Source organism: Acanthopagrus latus, chromosome 3 (assembly GCF_904848185.1).
Source record: "Acanthopagrus latus isolate v.2019 chromosome 3, fAcaLat1.1, whole genome shotgun sequence".
Taxonomy (NCBI): domain Eukaryota; kingdom Metazoa; phylum Chordata; class Actinopteri; order Spariformes; family Sparidae; genus Acanthopagrus; species Acanthopagrus latus.
In genome coordinates, this window is record NC_051041.1 from 25,231,650 (window position 1) to 25,251,806 (window position 20,157).

General features: G+C 41.6%; 1 protein-coding gene across 8 annotated transcripts in view; it reads right to left on the reverse strand.

Annotated features, from left to right (window-relative positions):
• thrb (thyroid hormone receptor beta) overlaps nt 1-20,157 on the reverse strand; it is a 163,433-nt gene that overhangs the window by 101,871 nt on the left and 41,405 nt on the right. For 3 of the 8 annotated variants that reach the window (XM_037093492.1, XM_037093489.1, XM_037093498.1), the window contains exon 2: nt 7,287-7,428. The exons of 3 other annotated variants lie outside the window; for them this stretch is intronic. The gene's annotated coding sequence lies outside the window, so the exon portion shown is untranslated. The remainder of the gene's footprint in view (nt 1-7,286; nt 7,429-20,157) is intronic. 2 more of the 8 variants (XM_037093493.1, XM_037093491.1) reach the window with 1 other exon arrangement.

Here is a 20,157-nt window from a genome sequence, read left to right on the forward strand (position 1 = left end):
TCACTGTTTCCCCCTGACTCCCAGCCAAGGGAATTGCTCATACTCACACCATCAACATCAGCTCATTGGAGTCCATTAATTTCAGATAGTGCAGCTAGGTGACCCAGAAAGTCAACCAATGGAGGAAGGTTGACTGTGACTGTATTCTTTTGGTGCTAATTGGCTGTCAAAGGCAACCTCCATTTGCATTCCTTCTGGATGACCAGTGTTTCCATCTGCTTTTATGCAAGTAGTGATCTGTATTTAAAAAATGGGGGACTTCCGGTTTGGACCAACCTGCAAAAGCAGTGTTGTCTTGGGCTCCTGCAGTGATAAGTTTGAAAATTAACTTTTTCCTCAAAACCCCAACAAACTGAGTGTGGAAGAACTAACATTAGAACCTTGAATATGCTAGAGAAATGTCAAAAGCAACAAAAGCATCCCAAAAGACTGAAGCAGACGCCTTTCCTAGGGGCAACAGCACAATGCTAACTAGCATAGCTAACATGCTAGATGACCACAGAGCTAGCATCGCAGCCGACTTCAAAGCAACATTCACTGCTCTGGAATTGAGACTCAACAAAATGTAGACAACGATAACAGAACATGGTCAGCGAATGGACTCATTCAAGCACTGGAGGAGAAGTGTGTGGCATTAGCAGATAGCAACTCTAAGCTAACAACGAAGACTATCGATCTTGAGAGCTGCAGCCGCAGAAACAATATCAGGATAATTGGCCTCCCAGTATCAATCGAGGGACCAATGCCCACAAGCTTTTTCGCCGAACTCCTGGCTGAAGTACTCGGTGACCAGATTCTTCAGTCGCTCCCTGAATTGGACCAAGTGCATAGAGCGCTCACAGCTAAACCACAACCCAGCTCACGGCCCAGATTGGTAATACTTCGCCTTCATCGCTATCAGATCAAGGAGCTGATCATTGGGGAGGCTTGTAAGAGACGTGTGAGCCTTCAGCACCAAGGGTCACCAATCCAGATCTTTGAGGACTACACACCAGAAGTCGCCGGGGAACGAGCTAAATATCGGACAGTGATGGCCGATCTCTACAACCTTGCTCTTCGGCCAGCGTTTCTTTTCCCGGCCCGCTTGCAGATTACTCTGGAGAGTGGAGCGAAGAAGAGATTTTCATCTCCCGAGGAAGCCACCACCTTCGCGGCCAAATATCAACAGGCCCCGAGGCCCGATTAGCTTGGTGGCTATCTCACCCATGGCTAGATGGACCATGCTATTCTAGCTTCCTTACAGGAGGAGATGTTTTCTTATTGGTAAGGCTTAAGATTAAGACGGGAGCCTTCTGAGACATAGTACTCATCATTTTTACAAGGACGATATGCCAAGTGAGTTATTGTGTTCATTTCACAGGGACTTAAGGACTGGTTGGACACTGTAAGGCCCAGGCTTGATGTTTACCATTTAACTGCTGTACTGTGCTGGCCCTGCGGGAATCGCTGCAGACCCCTGGATGAAAGTACTTCAAAGAAGTTAACCACAGCGACCGCCAGATAGGTGGAAACTGACTGCAGACCAGTCAACATCGTAGAAGACTCGGGTCTCAAGGATGTAAACAGATTGGCATGTTCTGACATGGCATACACGTTACCGTCGCAGGCAACAACTGTTACTCGCATAGAGGAGCTTTATGAAACTGAGACAGAAACTAAAATGAGTCTCCTGCAAAATGCAAATGCTGTGACATTAACCAGGGATCACTGGACATCAGTGAGTAACCAAAATTATCTTGGAGTTACTGCACACCACATAGACATGGAGACTGGAATCTGTTATGCCCCTGATCATTTCAGAGGACCAGACAGGATTTATAGGGCAGTTTTTCCCATACATTGACGAGACTGTGGCGGCCTGCCATAGTCTAATTGTCGCGCCATAGTTTAATTGTGTGAAAAAATATTTCTGCCCTTTGAATGCATACCGACATTTCAGTCAGTCTCTTTTGTTTGCATTACTTTTAATGACTTCAGTGCTGCCAATTCAGGCCTGTATTAGTGAAAGAAAGAATACCATGAAGCTGTTTTTGAACCTGGAGCAGTGCGCTTCATGGCCTCGGAGGCTCCTCCACTCACGCACACACACACACACACAGTGACTGATAATGGGTCTGTGTGCCGCTCCAAAGCAGCCATGAATTAGTTAGAAAATTACAAAAATGTCACCTATAACTGATTATTAAGGTGAGTTGAAGAGTATCAGAAACATCTAGTTTGTTGTTGTATATTCACAAAAAAATCCAGTTTCATGTGAAACCGCTGGCTAATTAGCTAGAGGATCTGACCTGTTTTCCGACGGTAGCACAAATGACATTCCGCACCCGAGCCGACCCACTATAAATTGTTACCGACGCCCGACCCGCACCCAAGGAAAATTAGATGGACACAGTATTTAAAAATGAAAGTAAGCCAGGTCAGGCTACATGCAATAATACTGTACTATTCAAAACAAAATGTCCTTTTCATTCAAAACAGCAAGAAAAATACAAAGTAAAATAAAATGCCATTTCCATTTTGACATAAATTTAAATTAACAGTTGAATATTTCCTCTTTTTGTTTGCCTTCAAACATTGTGTCCATCACTTCAGTCATGCATTATTTTATTATTTCTGCATCTGAGAATGGTTTCTTGTGCTTAGCCAAAATCCACACCACTCTAAGTGAGCACTCTGTTGCTCTTTGTTGTTATGTCATAGATGTGACAAAAATCCTGCTTGCAGCTTCATATGACGATTTCAGCGCATTTATTTGTGTTGTGCTTACCTCTGAATTTTGAGGAAATGTCTCTTAAAAATTCCTATGCTTCGTCTCATAACGCCATTTCAAATTGGAAATCTTCATCACAGCTTCTCCTGGCATATTGTAATGCCCCTTGTGGACGGTGCTGCAATGACTCTTGGGTATACTGTTGGTGTTGGTGTAATTATGGTTTGTGAATGTGTTTGTGAATAAGATGATATGTAAGATGGTTGTGGGTTAGTTAACATCATTTGTTCTGTGGTTAAATGGTGTTCAGTTTTAACAAGGATGACAAAAATTTGGGCACCGTGAGTGAAAGGGTGTTTGCCAGGAGACACTGTCCGTCCTTTAAGCTTAGAGTGATTTCAAAAGTACACAGTGGGTCTTGGAATAGGCCTTGCTAAATGATATATTTTACATGCAAATTGTAAGTCTCTACTTCTTTGAGATGTTAATTTTCACTTGTTTTAAGCAGTTTACATAGTACACATCATTTTCAATCTCTTACAACCGGCAAAATGTGAGTACGCGAACTGCTCTGAAAACAAAAGTGAAAGTTAAAAGTTGCACTCGCAGCAGTGAGTGACCCAGCTGTCAGTTTATCTTTGGCATGGAGACAAGTCCCGGTGTACACGTGCTGACCCAACCAAAACACATGGTGAAAGACTAACAGTTCGGGGACAAACAGGAGGCTGGTGGGCCAGATATGGCCCGGGGCTTATCTCCTCTTTTCCCTGAGACAATTTGGTTTTAATACTAACTTAATTTCATAGGTCAGATTACTCTACACCTCTCCCTGCACCTCAGTGTGCACAGACAACCAACGCTCTACTCCATTCGCACTTTTTCGGGGAACATGACAGGGGTGTCCGCTGTCCCCGTTATTATTTGCGCTAGCAATTGAACCACTATCAGCTGCTCTAAATGAGGGATTTGGGGGGATTGAAAGATGGGGCATAAAACACCAGGTTTTGTTCTATGCAGATGATCTGCTTCTCTATGTAAGTGATCCTTTGTCAAGCATCCCACTTTTCTTGACATTATTAAATTCTTTCAGTGGTCTATCTGGATATAAGCTAAACATCTCTAAAAGCGAATACTTCCCAATCAACCAATTGGCGATACAAATGATAAAAATGAATGTGCTACCAAGATTTTTCTATGTTTGTTAATGTCTGCCCAGCTTCCTTTCCAAATCATTTTTCACAGCTATAAATGACATTATTTCATCATTCATCTGGGCTGGTAAAAAGCCAAGGGCAAGTCGTACACTGCTTTGTAGGGATAGATTGGCTGAGGGACTGGGTCCACCCAATCTAATTGGCTACTATTGGGCAGCCAATGCGCATGAGATACTATCTTGGTTTACTTCCTCTCAATCCAGTTGGTGCCAGAGTAAGTCAGGCTCCTGCTCCTCGTCGCTGCTAGCTTTTTGGACACAATTTGAAATTTGGACACAAGTAAGACGCCACTTCGGATGACTCACCCTTCCTCTAGCAGCTCTTATTTGCAATAATCACCTGTTTATTCCAGAAAAGATTGACCCATGATTTGCAATCTTAGAAAACAAAGGGCTATATAGTTTGGGAGACTTGTACACTTAAATTTAAATTCAAAAAAGAAAAGACATTGTATTCCTGTATGCACTTTATGTCTATGTCTTGCACTTGATTAATAAAAGTTATTTTTAAAAAAAAGATTGAAAACAACAGACACTCATCTGTTTAAAGACAGGATTTGCAGCTGAGGTGGAAAAACTACTTGTAAAATGAAGATGCGATAAAAAGTCATGGCAACAGTAGCACCTTTTCCACAATTTGTAGCCTTTTTTCACCTTCCTTTAAATGTACTAACCAGTACAAAAGGTGCTTTAAAAATAACATTTGACTGACATTTGATTGATTACTGATATTCATATTCCTTCTACCAATCAGAGTTACTGATATTCATATTCTAACTACAAATAAAAACCCTGCAGGTGGAAGGGCCTTCATTTATCAAGCCCCTCCTCTTTGTTAGCATCTTCTTACCCATACTCAAGAGGCTAGCCATGTCCACTGTTTCAGAAGTAAAGAATTTTTTTTTCCATCAGCCTTAAACCCCACTTAGTCTGCCCCAAATACTAAACCTGGTCCTGTGTCTACCCCTAGGTCTCCTCCCAGTTGTATCTGTATCTATAACACATAGGAATTTATGTGATAATTAGATTTCACTGTGGCCTCAGACTTTAGGACTACACTGTACGCATTATTGTCAACACACTGTCATACCTAAATGACTGAATAAGTCATTTGTCAGCATCTCCCATACAACGTATATCTCTGTTCCCAAAACAACATGATCATAATATTGATGCAAACTGTGACCATACAATTTAGGTCCTGACCTAAATTGTATGGTCAGTTTGCATCGGTCAAGGCCTGAAAACTACTACTTAGGTTTATGAAAATTGTGGTTTGGGTTAAACTGCTTTATTTACTAAGTTACTTGCATTTTATTATGTGACGTCAATTCACTGGGTTAGAAAGTTGAAAGAACTCACCGTTGACTTGACTTGGTTTCACATTGGGCATGAACAGCTGGTTCCTGAATTAAAGTCCTGTGCTTGTTATAGCCCTTTGAAGCATGCTTTATGATATTGGGTTATTAAATAAGTTGATTCTATTATACTGTTGCATCCTCTGGAGTATATTGATTTTAAAGTTAAGTTTTTGGTATAACATTTGAATGATAACATATCCCATGTAGGGATGGGTAAAAATATCGATTAATCAATGCATTGCAATATATTTTTTTTCCCAATATCGATTCATAAAATCCTCTGAAACGATTCAGACAAGCAGCGGCTGCCGACCACCCGCTGTTCCAAGCCGGACACCTCTCTGTTCCCGCCTCCAGCGGCTGGAAGCGCCTCGCCCCTGAACTCGCTCGGGTGATGCGACGCGGAAACACCGTCGGAACTGCGGAGGTGGGTAGCCGATGTCTGACGCACCGCTCTTTTGGAGACTGTTAACTCCCAGCGCAGCCAGTCTCACCCTGGCCGCTGCACCATGTGCCCGCGGGTAGCACTCTCCTCCGGGGAGAGAGGGGGGTTAAGTGTCAATGTTTTACCCCCTTGCATCTAGCTGGAGGGCGGAGGGACCGTGGTTATGTCTATGTTTATGTCAGACAAAAATGTACCATGCAGTCCCAGAAACAATGGCACTTTCTCAGCTTAACTATGGTTGCACTATTTTATAACTAAACACAATGAGTACCTTTGTTTACATTTCAATATGAACTAGAACTTCCTAGAGGTAAGATTTATAATTTAAGATTACTTTTTTAAATAAAATAATTAACAACAGGTACTCTAATGAATTAATTTTTTTATTACTACTTATTACTGAATCGATATTGAAGCATTTAAGTCAATATTGAATCGAATCGATATTGAATTGAATTGCGACCTAAAGAATCAAAATCGAATCAAATCGTGAGGTTCGTAAAAATACCCAGCCCTAATCCAATGTGATTTAATTAAGGTGGTCATTACAGCTAGCTAGCTCAACGTTTCCCATCTGAATTCTAGAAAAGCGTGAAACACTGTCTGAGGAGCAGTACATTTGTCCAAAGTAGTGAAGTAGTTTGGAGATTCCTTTGTTTATTTTGCATTAATACTAGCAAGAAGCTGACTCATTAAAATGACGACAAAGCAGCACAATGGCTTGACCACTCAAGTACTAAGGAGTGGCATGAAACCACAATATAGTTGCAATCAGTCTTTAACAGCACCCATAATCAGTGAGAATTGTAAGATGATTCTGAGTGATTATTCAGCCTTTCAGTCGACTTAATGTTCAAAAGAAGGGTGAGTCATTATGAAAACAAATACACACATCCATGCAGATGCGCGCGCACACGCACGCACACACACACGGATCAAATTTCCTTGCCACAGTGCTAACTATAAGCTGGCGGAATTAGTGGGGAACCTTGACCAGTGAATTGCTGACTTGGATCCCAAGCTTGAAATCACCATGTGAAATCCGTGTTAAGTGGCCTGAATGCTAAACACACAAACACACACGCACACATACACACGCAAACCAGCTCTCACATACTGTCTGATGTTTCTGTTCATCCGCCTACTTAGTATTACTCAACAGGTTTTGAAAGACAAAATTACTTCAGGCCTGATCACACAGGATGCACATTTGGCAGTGAAAGCTACTGTTTTTGATTACTTTCAGTATGTTTTTAAAGGTTTTTTTTCACTGCCTCTGCTCCCCGTGTGCCTCACATTTTTGAGGAACTCTTTGAGCACACAAGAGCAATATTCAGTATTCAGTGCCAAGTCAAGTACATCACTGCAGCACTGCAGAGAGAAAGCCTCCTTGAACCTTCTCTCTGATAATTTCATTAAATTTGTGGTTGTTTCTTTAACCTTTGATTTATCTGAGTGAAATCATTAACAGCATACGTCTTAAATCTATAAGACAGACTTATTTCAGCTGCTTAACATCATTATCTAATGTCATGAGCAGAAAGTGACTGACAGTACCTTAAGTTGTCTTCACCGATCATGATCAGGATATCTCTGGAACTCCTATGTGCAGACTTCTAAAACAAAAAGTGCAGTGTACCTCAGGTTTAAAAAGCCTCAAAGCAAAGCCACTGTAGCAAGTCCCAACAAGGCCTCAAACCTAAAAATAGAAAATAGGTAATTGGTGAATTGTCCCAAATATGATTATATGATTGTTTTCAGATCTACCTCCACTATGGTGAAAGGTTGTTTAAGTTTAGGTAACACATAAAGTACCTGGTTACGATTAAGGAGAGATTCACTTCATGTTTAAAAGAAACATGGCCTACACTAGCCACAGACCCGGCCTACACTAGCCACAATGTCCCTGTATTAAACAATAACCCCACAGAGCTCAGCAGTGGGGTTTTGGAAGGGAAATCACATCCACATTCTGAATGGAGGATGCTGATTACAAGCAATAATATAGTCACCATCAAAGACAGACAGGACAGACGAGCTCTGGGATTTTGAGGCAATGGTATATACTCCTGTTGAAGCCACAGTTCTGTATAATCAACCAGTTTTTGTGAAAGTATCACACTAACCACAATCATAAAATGCAACAAATACATCTATGATGTTGGTAATTATGAGGATTTCCCTTTCTGACATGCCAGGTTTCTTTTATAAGGTAAGTGTCCAAAGGGGTAAAAGTCACGACAGGTCTGGCCATGTATTTATCTATTCAATGTTTATTTGTATGGGGACAAGTGTGTTACATAAACTGATGCCACACACCACAGCATTTACAGTGGGTTAGGGTTAGAGGTGGAACAACGGTGGGTGTTAAAGCTGATATAATAATGATTGTTGGGAAAAGGAAAAAGCATATGGCCATATATACACTATATTACCAAAAGTATTCGCTCACCCATTCAAATGATCAGAATCAGGTGTTCTAATCACTTGGCCTGGCCCCAGGTGTATAAATTCAAGCACTCAGGCATGCAGACTGTGAAACAAGACATTTGTGAAAGAATGGGCCGCTCTCAGGAGCTCAGTGAATTCCAGCGTGGAACTGTCATAGGATGCCACTTGTGCAACAAATCCAGTCGTGAAATTTCCTCGCTCCTAAATATTCCACAGTCAACTGTCAGCTCTATTATAACAAAATGGAAGCGTTTGGGAACAACAGCAACTCAGCCACGAAGTGGTAGGCCACGTAAAGTGACGGAGAGGGGTCAGCGGATGCTGAAGCGCATAGTGCAAAGAGGTCGCCGACTTTCTGCACAGTCAATTGCTAGAGAGCTACAAACTTCATGTGACCTTCAGATTAGCCCAAGTACAGTACGCAGAGAGCTTCATGGAATGGGTTTCCATGGCCAAGCAGCTGCAGCCAAGCCACACATCACCAAGTGCAATGCAAGGCGTCGGATGCAATGGTGTAAAGCACGCCGTCACTGGCCTCTAGAGCAGTGGAGACGCGTTCTCTGGAGTGATGAATCACGCTTTTCCATCTGGCAATCTGATGGACGAGTCTGGGTTTGGAGGTTGCCAGGAGAACGGTACATTTCAGATTGCATTGTGCCAACTGTGAAATTTGGTGGAGGAGGAATTATGGTATGGGGTTGTTTTTCAGGAGCTGGGCTTGGCCCCTTAGTTCCAGTGAAAGGAACATTGAATGCTTCAGGATACCAAAACATTTTGGACAATTCCATGCTCCCAACCTTGTGGGAACAGTTTGGAGCGGGCCCCTTCCTCTTCCAACATGACTGTGCACCAGTGCACAAAGCAAGGTCCATAAAGACGTGGATGACAGAGTCTGGTGTGGATGAACTTGACTGGCCTGCACAGAGTCCTGACCTGAACCCGATAGAACACCTTTGGGATGAATTAGAGCGGAGACTGAGAGCCAGGCCTTCTCGACCAACATCAGTGTGTGACCTCACCAATGCGCTTTTGGAAGAATGGTCAAAAATTCCTATAAACACTCTCCTCAACCTTGTGGACAGTCTTCCCAGAAGAGTTGAAGCTGTAATAGCTGCAAAAGGTGGACCGACATCATATTGAATTCTATGAGTTAGGAATGGGATGGCACTTCAGTTCATAGAATGAGTAAAGGCAGGTGAGCGAATACTTTTGGTAATATAGTGTATATATATACATATATATACACATATATACATATATATATATATATATATATATATATATATATATATATATATGTATATATATATATATATATATATAAAGCAGAAAATAGCCTGTTGGCTGCAAGGGCATTTTAGCTAGGGTAGGTGTTTATTTTGTGAAATCATAATATGGAGGCTCAATGATAATTGTGTTATTAAGTCGACTTACAGTGGGTTACAATCAGATCATAAATATAACTTCTGAAAGCTAGTTTACCATTAAGCTTCCACTTGCGCTTTCGCCAGATCTCTCCTCTTCAGCCAGCTCTGGGAGAAAGCACCCACTAAGGTGTGGTACAGTTTTGTGGTACATCCCATTGCTCGGGATGTGCGATCTATAATGCTTGCCATTGCGTTTGTCACTGCCAGGTGTAAATTATGTCCAAAGCAGTTCAGCCACGTCCAGCTCTATTTTCTCACTGCTGTTAGTTATCAATCATTATACATGCCAGCTTCTTCTCATCCAGGGACCACTCATCAAACGCGCTGCGTAGAGCCTCTGCGATGTTGTCGGATGTGTGATTCTGGGGCATAAACACTGTTTTGAGGCAACATGATTTAAGAGTCCAGTCTGTGGTCAGGTACTGTACAGTTAGACTCATGTAAGGAGTCATATTCACACTTGACAGGCAGAGAAAAAGTCCACACTTTTGAGCTCACTCTGAACCGATGCTCTGACTGTATTGTACATTTTCGGCAGAACAGTTTCTGAGAAGTAGGTTTTCCCTGGTAACTCATATTGCTTGTCAAATTTCTGGAGCAGCGACTTGAATGCAGGTTTCTCCACAGTGGAAAATGGCACCATCTTCTCCACCAGATACTGTGTAACAGCGCCTGTTAGGCGTTTATGTCTGTCACTGTCTCTGCTGTACCTGGCGACTCGAGCAAAGGCTTCGCCAACTCCAAGCTGTCGGCTGGCACCGGCATGAGCTGCGCCGCGACTCTGTGTGGCAGGAGGCGGCGGCAGCCGCACCTCAATAGCTGGATGGTAGCTTGCTAGGTGATCCCTTAAATTTGTTTTGTTTCCTCGTTTTACTTGAATTGTTTTGCCGCAGATTTTACAGACTCATTTAAATTGGCTGGCTCCCCCTTTTCATTTGGCTGAAAGCCGAAATACTCTCAAAGGGGAAAAGTAACATTTGGTTTGGATAACAGTGCAACTGCCATTGTTTCCTTCTCAACATGTGTTGTGGTGAGATCAGGTCATGTGCGGTGATAGCGATGGCCCATCATGCAGCGTGGTGGGCTTCTTAACATCGCAATATTTCATTTTGGCAGTTACCACATCAGCCCTTTCCACAAGCAGCACTTAAGTTCTCAACCCTTGAGGGTAACATTGCGACTATACAACTAATACCAACACAAATAAAATGTGTAATCAAAATATATCCATGTTGATGGACATTTTACTCTCAACTTTTAAAGCTTTTTGCGAGTGTGCGTCGCATTTCCATGGAAACACATGGGGTCTGACTAATAACTAAAACAAAATCAGTCACATCAGTAGACTCAAATGTGTAATGGAATGTAGTTTACCACTCTAGCAAATGAGAAAGGATTTTCTAGTCCCAGATGAGCGAACTCTGAGCTAACAATGTTTTATCGCGGTCTCGGAATTTCCCGAACTACTGTAAACTACCAAATAATACCCGGGGTGTTTATTTGTTTTAGTCAGATAACAGACCAGGCGGCAATTTGGGACAGGCGTTTAATTCCTTCCTCCAAAAAATCCGTAATGAAAATGTCACAAACTTCGCCAGCTCCTCAGTGAATTCTCTGGCATCCTGCTGGGCAGTAGTTGTATGTCCTCTGCAAGTGAAGTTGTTGCGGGGGAGGAAATGATTTAGCCAACCAGCACTCGCGGCAAACTCCTCAACTCTGCTGTCACTCATGGTGGCATACATTTGTTTTGCCATCACCCTGATTATTTTGTGGGACACTCTGTCGTTGTGTGCTCGTTTGCTGATAACTCATTCCCGCATGTTTATCTCAGGCTCCTGGCTAGCCTCTTCCTCCCTCCACCAGGCAGCATGACCCTGTTGCTGTCCTCCTTGGACAGCTCCATTTTATTTTTTCACCAATCTCTCGCTTTCTTGTCGACAGAGAAACGTCTAGCGGCTGCTTCTACCGAGTTTTCCTCTGCATATTTTATGGCAGAAAGTTTGAATTTCAAGCTGTACTTTTTATTTTTTTTGCTCCATCTCTGACAGTTACTATGTTGCCATGGCGATGGATACACTATTGCCATAGACTTGGAGGAGTAATATTTTGAGTAATGAGTCAAGTGTGCTGTCATGCTGATTTGAGCATGGTCTCTTGTTGACCAATCAGATTGCTTGGTCAGAACTCCTTGTTGTATAATAGTGAAGGAATAACAGTTCGGGGGCCACAAACAGGAGGCTGGCGGGCTGGATGCGATTGAGGACCGCTGGTTTAGAGCAATACATCTGTGAATTCATGATGCCATCAATGAAACGCAGGTCCCCGACACCAGCAGGCTGTTGGAGCCACTCTCCCAGTTTGGGGGTTACTGCCCCGTGTGCCCCCACTACCACGAGGACCACGCTAGCCTTGACCTTCCACATCTGTTCCAGTTGCTCTTTTGGTACATGTCAAGTTTCTCGTGTTGGCGTCAGCTGGGATCGCCACATCTATCATCTATCTTCTGCTCTTTGTCCACCACCACTATGTCCAGTTGGTTAGCCAGGAGCTTGTTTGTCAGTCTGGAAGCTGAAGTCCCACAGATGTTCCTATATACTATCCCAGCCACTTGGTTATGCCTATCCATTTGGAGAGGCATGGTTATTGGCTTCTTTGCACAGTCTACATCTTGGGTCTGGTAGATCCTGGATTATGTGCTTATGCTTATGGCCTGTTCTTGTGCTGCCATGCTTAGTGCCTCTGTGCCTCCTTAGTGCCTCCCTCTTGGGGTGGAACTCCGTGGAACTGTATCTCCTCCTTTGGCCAGCTTATGATACCTGGCTCGACCTTGTTCTTACCATTCAGCTGACTTTTCCTGCCTTACTCTCTCGAGGTTGACTCGTGGTCTGTGGTCTCTTTGAGACTACCACTTGTCCAATCCTGGGCTGATCCTGGTGTGGCCAGTGAGTCTATTTCTGGTACATACATCTGGTACATCATCTGGTTCTCCGATCCTGATGATAGCACTTGATGGGCAATCAGCATTGAATCCATCCCATTCCAGTAACCCTGGAACTCTGCTAGCTAGCTAACTTCTCTCCGTTGCTTTTATCTTGGCCTCTAACCATCTCTTCCATGGTGGGTCCCGAGTATCTGTTGGGGCTTGGTACCCAATCTCTGAGATGATGGGATGATGATGACGACATCTCCCCGTTGACCTGTCGTCCTGGCTCCCCCTTGCCGTAGCATTGTTGTTGTATTTCATCAATCTCTAGTTGTGATAGTAGATTATGATCACGGACGTTGGAACACCATCACTACCCAAACCTTATCCTCAGGGAGTGTAGAGCGTAGATAGAGTAAAAAATTACAGATATGATTGGTTTATGCCTCTGAGTGCAATGAGTGCAATTTTTGATGCAAATTGCAGAAAATTTGTTCTTTTAATGCATCTATAAGCAGTTTGCCACAACTCCAACTGGTGACCATGTTGGTAAACCACAAAATCATCACCCAAACAACAATAACTGACTTCTCGTTGTTTTTAGAACATCAGCATGCACCTCACATGCCTTACTTCCCCGTGTGTCTTTATTATGCCTAAAGCACATTGCAAAGTAATTCTAACAAGAGTGTTCTGTGTGTTAGCTCAAGAACGATCTAAAGGTTGTTATGGCAATAACAGATAATAATATCTATATGTGAAGAAGAATTGGCTCTACTTTTCCTTTGTAAAAAATAATGTAATTGTGTATTTTAACGCAATCTAAAATGAAGAAAACATAGTGAGAGCCTCATGAGTTATTCACAGCTTCTTTTTAGACACACTCTTAATGGAGACAGATTTACAGCAAAGCAGATAACAGAGCAAAATGGTGCAAGAAGACCGTGAGAGAGAGAGTTAGCTATTTCAGTACATAATTTGAGAGAGCGAAATGAGTCAGCAAAAGTGGAGAGCGCAGATGAAGAGAAAGACAAATGGTTTAAACAGGGAGGCTATCGGGGAGGATGGCAGATGGTTGGTGTAAAGGAGAGAGAAATAAGAAAATTAATTAGGAATGCAACAGAGCAGCGCTACACAATATCCAGAGTTCAGAGGGCCCTTTGAAACAGCGGGGTGATGAAACCTCCTGTGCTTGTTGGCAGTGGGACAGCACAAGGGCCTTGCAGCGCTGAGCACCACAGCCAAAGCCTTACATAACAGACCCCAGCGCTCAATGCTCCTATTTCTTCACCCCTTTAAAGAGGCCATATCATGCTCAATTTTAGATTCATATTTTTATTTGGAGGGTTTACTAAATCAGGCTTACATGCTTTAATATGAAATGAATAATTTTTCATATAGTAAACATTGCTACAACACCTCCTCAAGATCCAGCTGAGCCCTGTCTGTTCTGCAAGTTTAGCTTAACTTTTACTGTAAACATCGCACCATGAACAGATTAGAAACTAAAAAGTTCCCCTGAACACAACCGAAAAGCTATAACACACTAAGGGAAAGGGAAATACCCTAAAAGTATAGTATTCTTGTGAGGAACACTATGCAGGCACACACATACCAGGACTGATGGAGACCTCCATACAATAAGCAAACGTTTACATACACCCCATGAAAATAAATGATTTTACAAAGGGTGACAACACTGGTTTTGTTGCACTGGTGGCTGGATAGGAAAAAAGGGCAAAGAAAAAGATAAAGGGATGATTAAGTCACAGTGCATCTTAGCTGTAATGCCCCATCATTATAGTCATAGGGTTAGGGTTACGGTTAGGGTTACTCTGGTAACTCCAGTTCTTAACAGCTTTTTAACTTATTTCTACAGCCTGTACATAAAGTAGTATTAAGTAGTCTCATATTTACACTACATGCACATCACTAATTGGCGTATTTACAAACTTATTGAACAAAAAACCCAGATATTGGACATTGTGAACAATAACAATATACCTAAAAAATATGCCATCTGTCTGCTTTACATGTTAGAAATGCTACGAGTTAACTGTACAATCCAGAACTGAGGGGAAATCTGGGCACATATCAGCTGATCAATATCAGCTACAAAAAAGCAGATCTGATCTTTTCTTTACTGAACTCTACTGTGTTGCGTTCATCTACTGCAGTGCCACTCTCCTTAACTGCCAGGCCCTGCATTGCATTTCACTTTATGTGAGGGTGAAATGTGTGTGTGTGTGTGTGTGTGTGTGTGTGTGTGTGTGTGTGTGTGTGTGTGTGTGTGTGTGTGTGTGTGCGCGTGCGTGTGCGTGTGTGTGTAGCACTGCACAGGTGATTGACTCTGTTCTCATTAACAAATATCCACGTAGAAATCACTCTGGCAGCAGGTTCTCATTTTTAGCCAATGCTGTTAAAATGACAAACATTGCTGGTGGCGGGTCATATCAGCAGTTGCTAATTATTCTTGATTCCATGAATAAGTTGATGACATGAGAATGTAGAAAATATCTGAAGGAAGTATTAAAAGTTGAGGCTTCTCATGTCATAAATCAATAAAAGGGTAATGATTAAAAAGCCGACATGATTCAACCATGATGGTTGTGAAGGAGCCCTGATGAATACCTGATGGTCCAAACACGTTGGCCACTTCAATAAAGGCTTTTTTTTTTTTTTTTTTTTTTTTTTTTAATTTCCCTTCTCATCTGCTAATATTTTCAGATGCCTTTTCAGTGCCTGGATTGCTTTTGAAATTTTCCAAAAGCACCTGACAACTTTTTGACAACATTTTGTTAAGTCTTTTTTTTAAAAGCCAAAATTAAACTTGGCTGTTCATGGGTTGAACTGTTCTGTGCAGCTCAGCATACTCAAAGATTGTCAATGATGTAAAAGACGTTTCACTCTATAAAACCACTCTACAAACAAGTGGATTCAATTAACGTCTCTCTTTGAAAGCAAGGAATCTGTGTGTGTGTGTGTGTGTGTGTGTGTGTGTGTGTGTGTGTGTGTGTGTGTGTGTGTGCGCGCATGCGTGTGTGTGTGCCTCAAATATCTCTTCAGATCAGGATCAGACTGACCTGCAATTTTCAACATGGCTGCTGCCATGCCATTTCATAAATGATTTGCGAATTCCACTAGCATCCACCACCATAGACATGTGCACACCAGAGCCAATCACTGCAGAGCCAATCTCCATGACACACCTTAAGAAACAAGCAGGGGGGACTCAAGATGGCGACGTAGAGAGTGGTTGACTTTTCTGACCTCCGCACCACTGCACTGATATTTCCTACATAACTTTGCCCATTTCAAAATTCACGACAATTTTCAAGTCGTGTATTTTAATATAAATATTGATGAGTATTTTTTTGAGACGGGATGCCACCAAAAGATAGCAGAAAATCGTCCAAGATGAGCAGACCAGAAGCTACTGCTCGCTTGCCTGACTTCTCCCCAGTGGAAGAAGAGCAACAACCACTAATGGCTAACACCGAGGATGCACTTGACCCGGCTTTTCGTCAAACTATTCAAGAAATAACGGCAAACATAACCAGGGTAATTGATGAAAAGCTGGGGCCATTCTCCCAAACACTACAGGCCCATGCCCAACAGCTGAAAAAAATTGAGGAGAGAACCACCGAGGCAGAGATCAATAATATAGAGTACTTTAATTTGTTTTGGGTTTTTTGCTTTTTTTTTCTGTGGAGGGAGGGGGTCTTTTCTTCCCCTTTTTCCTTTTTTTTGCTATCTTAGGTGGTCTGCTTGTCCTTGTTTAAGGGTAGATATCAGTATCATACTGGTGGTGTTAACTGAGTTCAGAGCTGTGAGAAAAGTTGGTCAAGTTAGTGTCCAGTCATGGAGAAGGTGGTTATCCCCTGGTTATTGCGTGGGGAAGGTTCCTCCAACTGTGCTGTTCGCACATTTGTTATTTGTAATGCGTGTTGTCTGTTCTTTGTTTTTCAGCTGGGTCATAATAAGGTGCAAAATCAACGTGGATATTTCAATACATTTGGGAGCTTAAATCTTTGCAATAAAAAATGTTATGACCTGTGATACATTGAGACTGTGCACTTGGAATATTAAGGTAAGCCACTCACCCATCAAGAGGAAAAAAATACTGTTATCTTTAAAAAAGGAAAAGATTGACATCGCTATGTTGCAAGAAACACATTTGAATGACGAGGAACAGTTAAAGTTGCAAAAATGTGGCTATGATCAAGTCTATTTCTCATCTTTCACTACCAAAAGCAGAGGAGTGGCAATACTCATCAGGAAAAATCTACCTGTTAAAGTATCTAAATGTATCAAAGATAAGTATGGACAGTTTGTGCTTATTACAGCCTCCCTACATGGGGAGGATTTTGCTCTTTTAAATGTTTACTGCCCTCCATGCCATCCCCTTCATTTTCTGATGGAGGCATTTACCTGAGTTATCTGATCTTGCAGTTGTAGGAGGTCCATTGTAGGAGGTGACTTTAATTGTCTTATGAATCCTTTGATGGACAGGTTTCCTTTAAGTGCCTTACCCCTATCAAAACAGTCAAAGCAGATCACTGGTCTCTGTGAGGACTTTGGATATGTGGATGTTTGGACACTTCACCCGGCAGATAAAAGAATTCACCTTTTTTTCTAATCCTCACAATTGTTACACAAGAATTGATTACTTTTTTGCCCCAAAACAGCTAGTAGAATCTATTGCCTCCTGTTCAATTGGAAACATTATAATATCAGACCACACGGCAGTGTATGTGACCATTACATTTAAAAAACTCTCTAAAAAACCCACAAACTGGAGAATGGACACCTCAATCTTAAAAGATCACAAATGCATATCATACTTCACCACAGAATTCAAGCATTTCCTCTCCATTAACTCCCCTTCTGTCAATAATCCATCTTTGCTCTGGGAGACCTCTAAGGCCTATGCCAGGGGGTTAATCATATCCTATACTGCTACAAAAAGACGGAAAAATATGGAACAAGTATATCAGAAAGGGGGTACATCAAGAAACCTACAACAACCAAATTGAAGGAAATCATTGCTATTCACTCCACATTAGACTCTTTGTTAACAAAGAAGGCGGGGCAAAAATTAGGATGTGCAAAACAAAGATTATTTGAACATGGAGACAAACCAGGAAACTATTAAGCCAATTTAACAAAAAAAGACTGGCTTCTCAGATTATCGAGTCAATTTTAGATGGGTCAGGAACTTGCTCTTCTGATTATAAACTTATTAACAACACTTTTAGATTTTTTTATGCAAAATTATATCAGTCAGAACAAGCTAGCAATGCCAAAACCTTAATGGAAGCTTTCTTCTCCGAACTTGATCTCCCAATTATATCACAAGATCAGAAATCTAAATTAAATGCCCCGATCTCAGCAGCTGAATTGCGTGAGGCCATTCAACTTCTTCAAACAGGTAAAGCACCAGGCAGTAATGGTCTCTGTAGTGAGTTTTATAAAGAATTTCAAAGTCTTTTATTAGAGCCTATGATGAACATGTTTAACCACTCCTTCAAATGTGGTATTCTTCCACCATCATTAAGAGAAGCCAATATTTCTCTGATTCTTAAAAAAGGGAAATGCCCTAAGGATTGTGCCTTATATAGGCCGATCTCGCTGCTGAATGTAGACTTAAAAATTCTTTCCAAAGTTTTAGCAAGACACTTAGAATGCCCTCTACCAATTATAGTGAAGGAGGATAAGACTGGCTTTATTAAGGGCTGTAATTCTTATAACAACATTAGAAGATTGCTAAATATTATTCAACTATCTGAACAGCAAGCAATAGATGGTCTTGTGATATCCCTGGATGCAGAAAAAGCTTTTGACCGCATAGAATGGTCTTATTTATTTCTTGCACTTGAACAGTTCGGCCTAGGTGATGGCTTTGCTGGATGGGTGAAGGACCTGTATACCCAGCCAATGGCTGCAGTCATAACCAATGGACTTAGATCCACAAATGTTATGGTCCAGAGGGGCTGCAGACAGGGCTGCCCTTTGTCGCCACTTTTGTTTGCAGTAGCGATTGAACCTTTAGCAGAAGCTATCAGGCGAGACCCTTTGATGGCTGGATTGGGTGAGGGCAAAAAATTGCATAAAATTACGTTATATGCAGATGATGTGTTGTTGTTTATGTTAAACCCCTCCATATCAGTCCCTCGTCTTACTCAAATTATTGCCCGGTTTGCTGCCTTTTCTGGGTACAAAGTTAATTTCTCTAAATCAGAGGCAATGCCTCTGGGTAATTTGCGACAACAGCCAGATAACCCTAATCCCTTCCCATTCAAGTGGTCCCCTGCAGGTTTCATAAATTTAGGTATATATATTACACCTAAATTTAACCAGATGTTTCAAACCAACTTTAACCCACTATTCAATAAAATTAAAGAAGATCCGGAGAGATGGAACAGTCTTCCCATATCATGGCTGGGCCGGATCTCACTTCTGAAAATGAATATCCTTCCACGTTTGCTCTATCCTATACAAATGATTCCCATCTTATTCAATCATAAAATAGTGAAAAGACTGAACGGTTGGTTCAGTTCCTTTATCTGGTGTAAACGCAGACCACAGATTAGGTTGTCAGTATTGCAATTACCAAGTGCTATGGGTGGGTTGGATCTCCCAGATATTAAGAGATATCAACTGAGTGCCCATCTAAGATACATAGCTGATTGGATCAAAGGTGACGCTTCTTCAATTTGGCTTGATATTGAGAAATCTTTGTCCAAGTGTCCTCTAAAAAATCTACTCTTTGTTGATAAATTATGGAAAAATACGGCGTATCAAGAAATAATCTTTTTCATTATTTTCAGATCTGAGATTTTATTATTAAAGACACATCATTGCTTGCTGATATGAATGTCACAAAAATAGAAAAACAAGTGCTTCTTTCTCAGGGGGATGCTTCCATTAGAACCTTCTATGCTGGTCTGAGGGATTGCCCAAATTTCAGCACTCGGGTGCTGGGAGTGATCTGGGAGAGGGAGCTGGGTGTTGTGATAACTGAGGACATGTGGGAGGACATCTGGGATAATGCAAGGAAAATAACAGTTTGTAATCGAACAAGAGCAATGCAAATTAAGATACTGCATAGAGCACATGTTGCTCCAAACCGTCTGTCCAAATACAGAAAGGATGTCTCTCCATTTTGTCTTAAATGTTAGACAGGAACTGGTGATCTTACCCACTGCTACTGGTCTTGTGTTAAAATACAAAAATATTGGAATGATGTCTTATTTGAAATACAAAAGGTTCTGAAAATGAAACTTGAACTTGACCCGGTCTCCCTCCTTCTGGGTCTTTCCAGTGGCCGTGTAACTGATACATATCAGAAAAAACTGTATATTGTTATGACATTTTGTGCCAGGAAAAATATTCTTCAGCACTGGAGATAAAGCCCCCTCAGTTGCGGGATGGCATAGGACAATAATGGAATATACAGTATACCTCTAGACTTTCTGATGTGTCTCCTGCACTACAAAAATAATGCCTTTGAAAGAATATGGAAACCATTTCTTGAATATATCAATGTAAATATTTCTGCTATAATGACAAGGGCATTTTTCTTTTTTTTCTTCTTTTCTTTTTCTAGCTCCCACTGTATTGTATC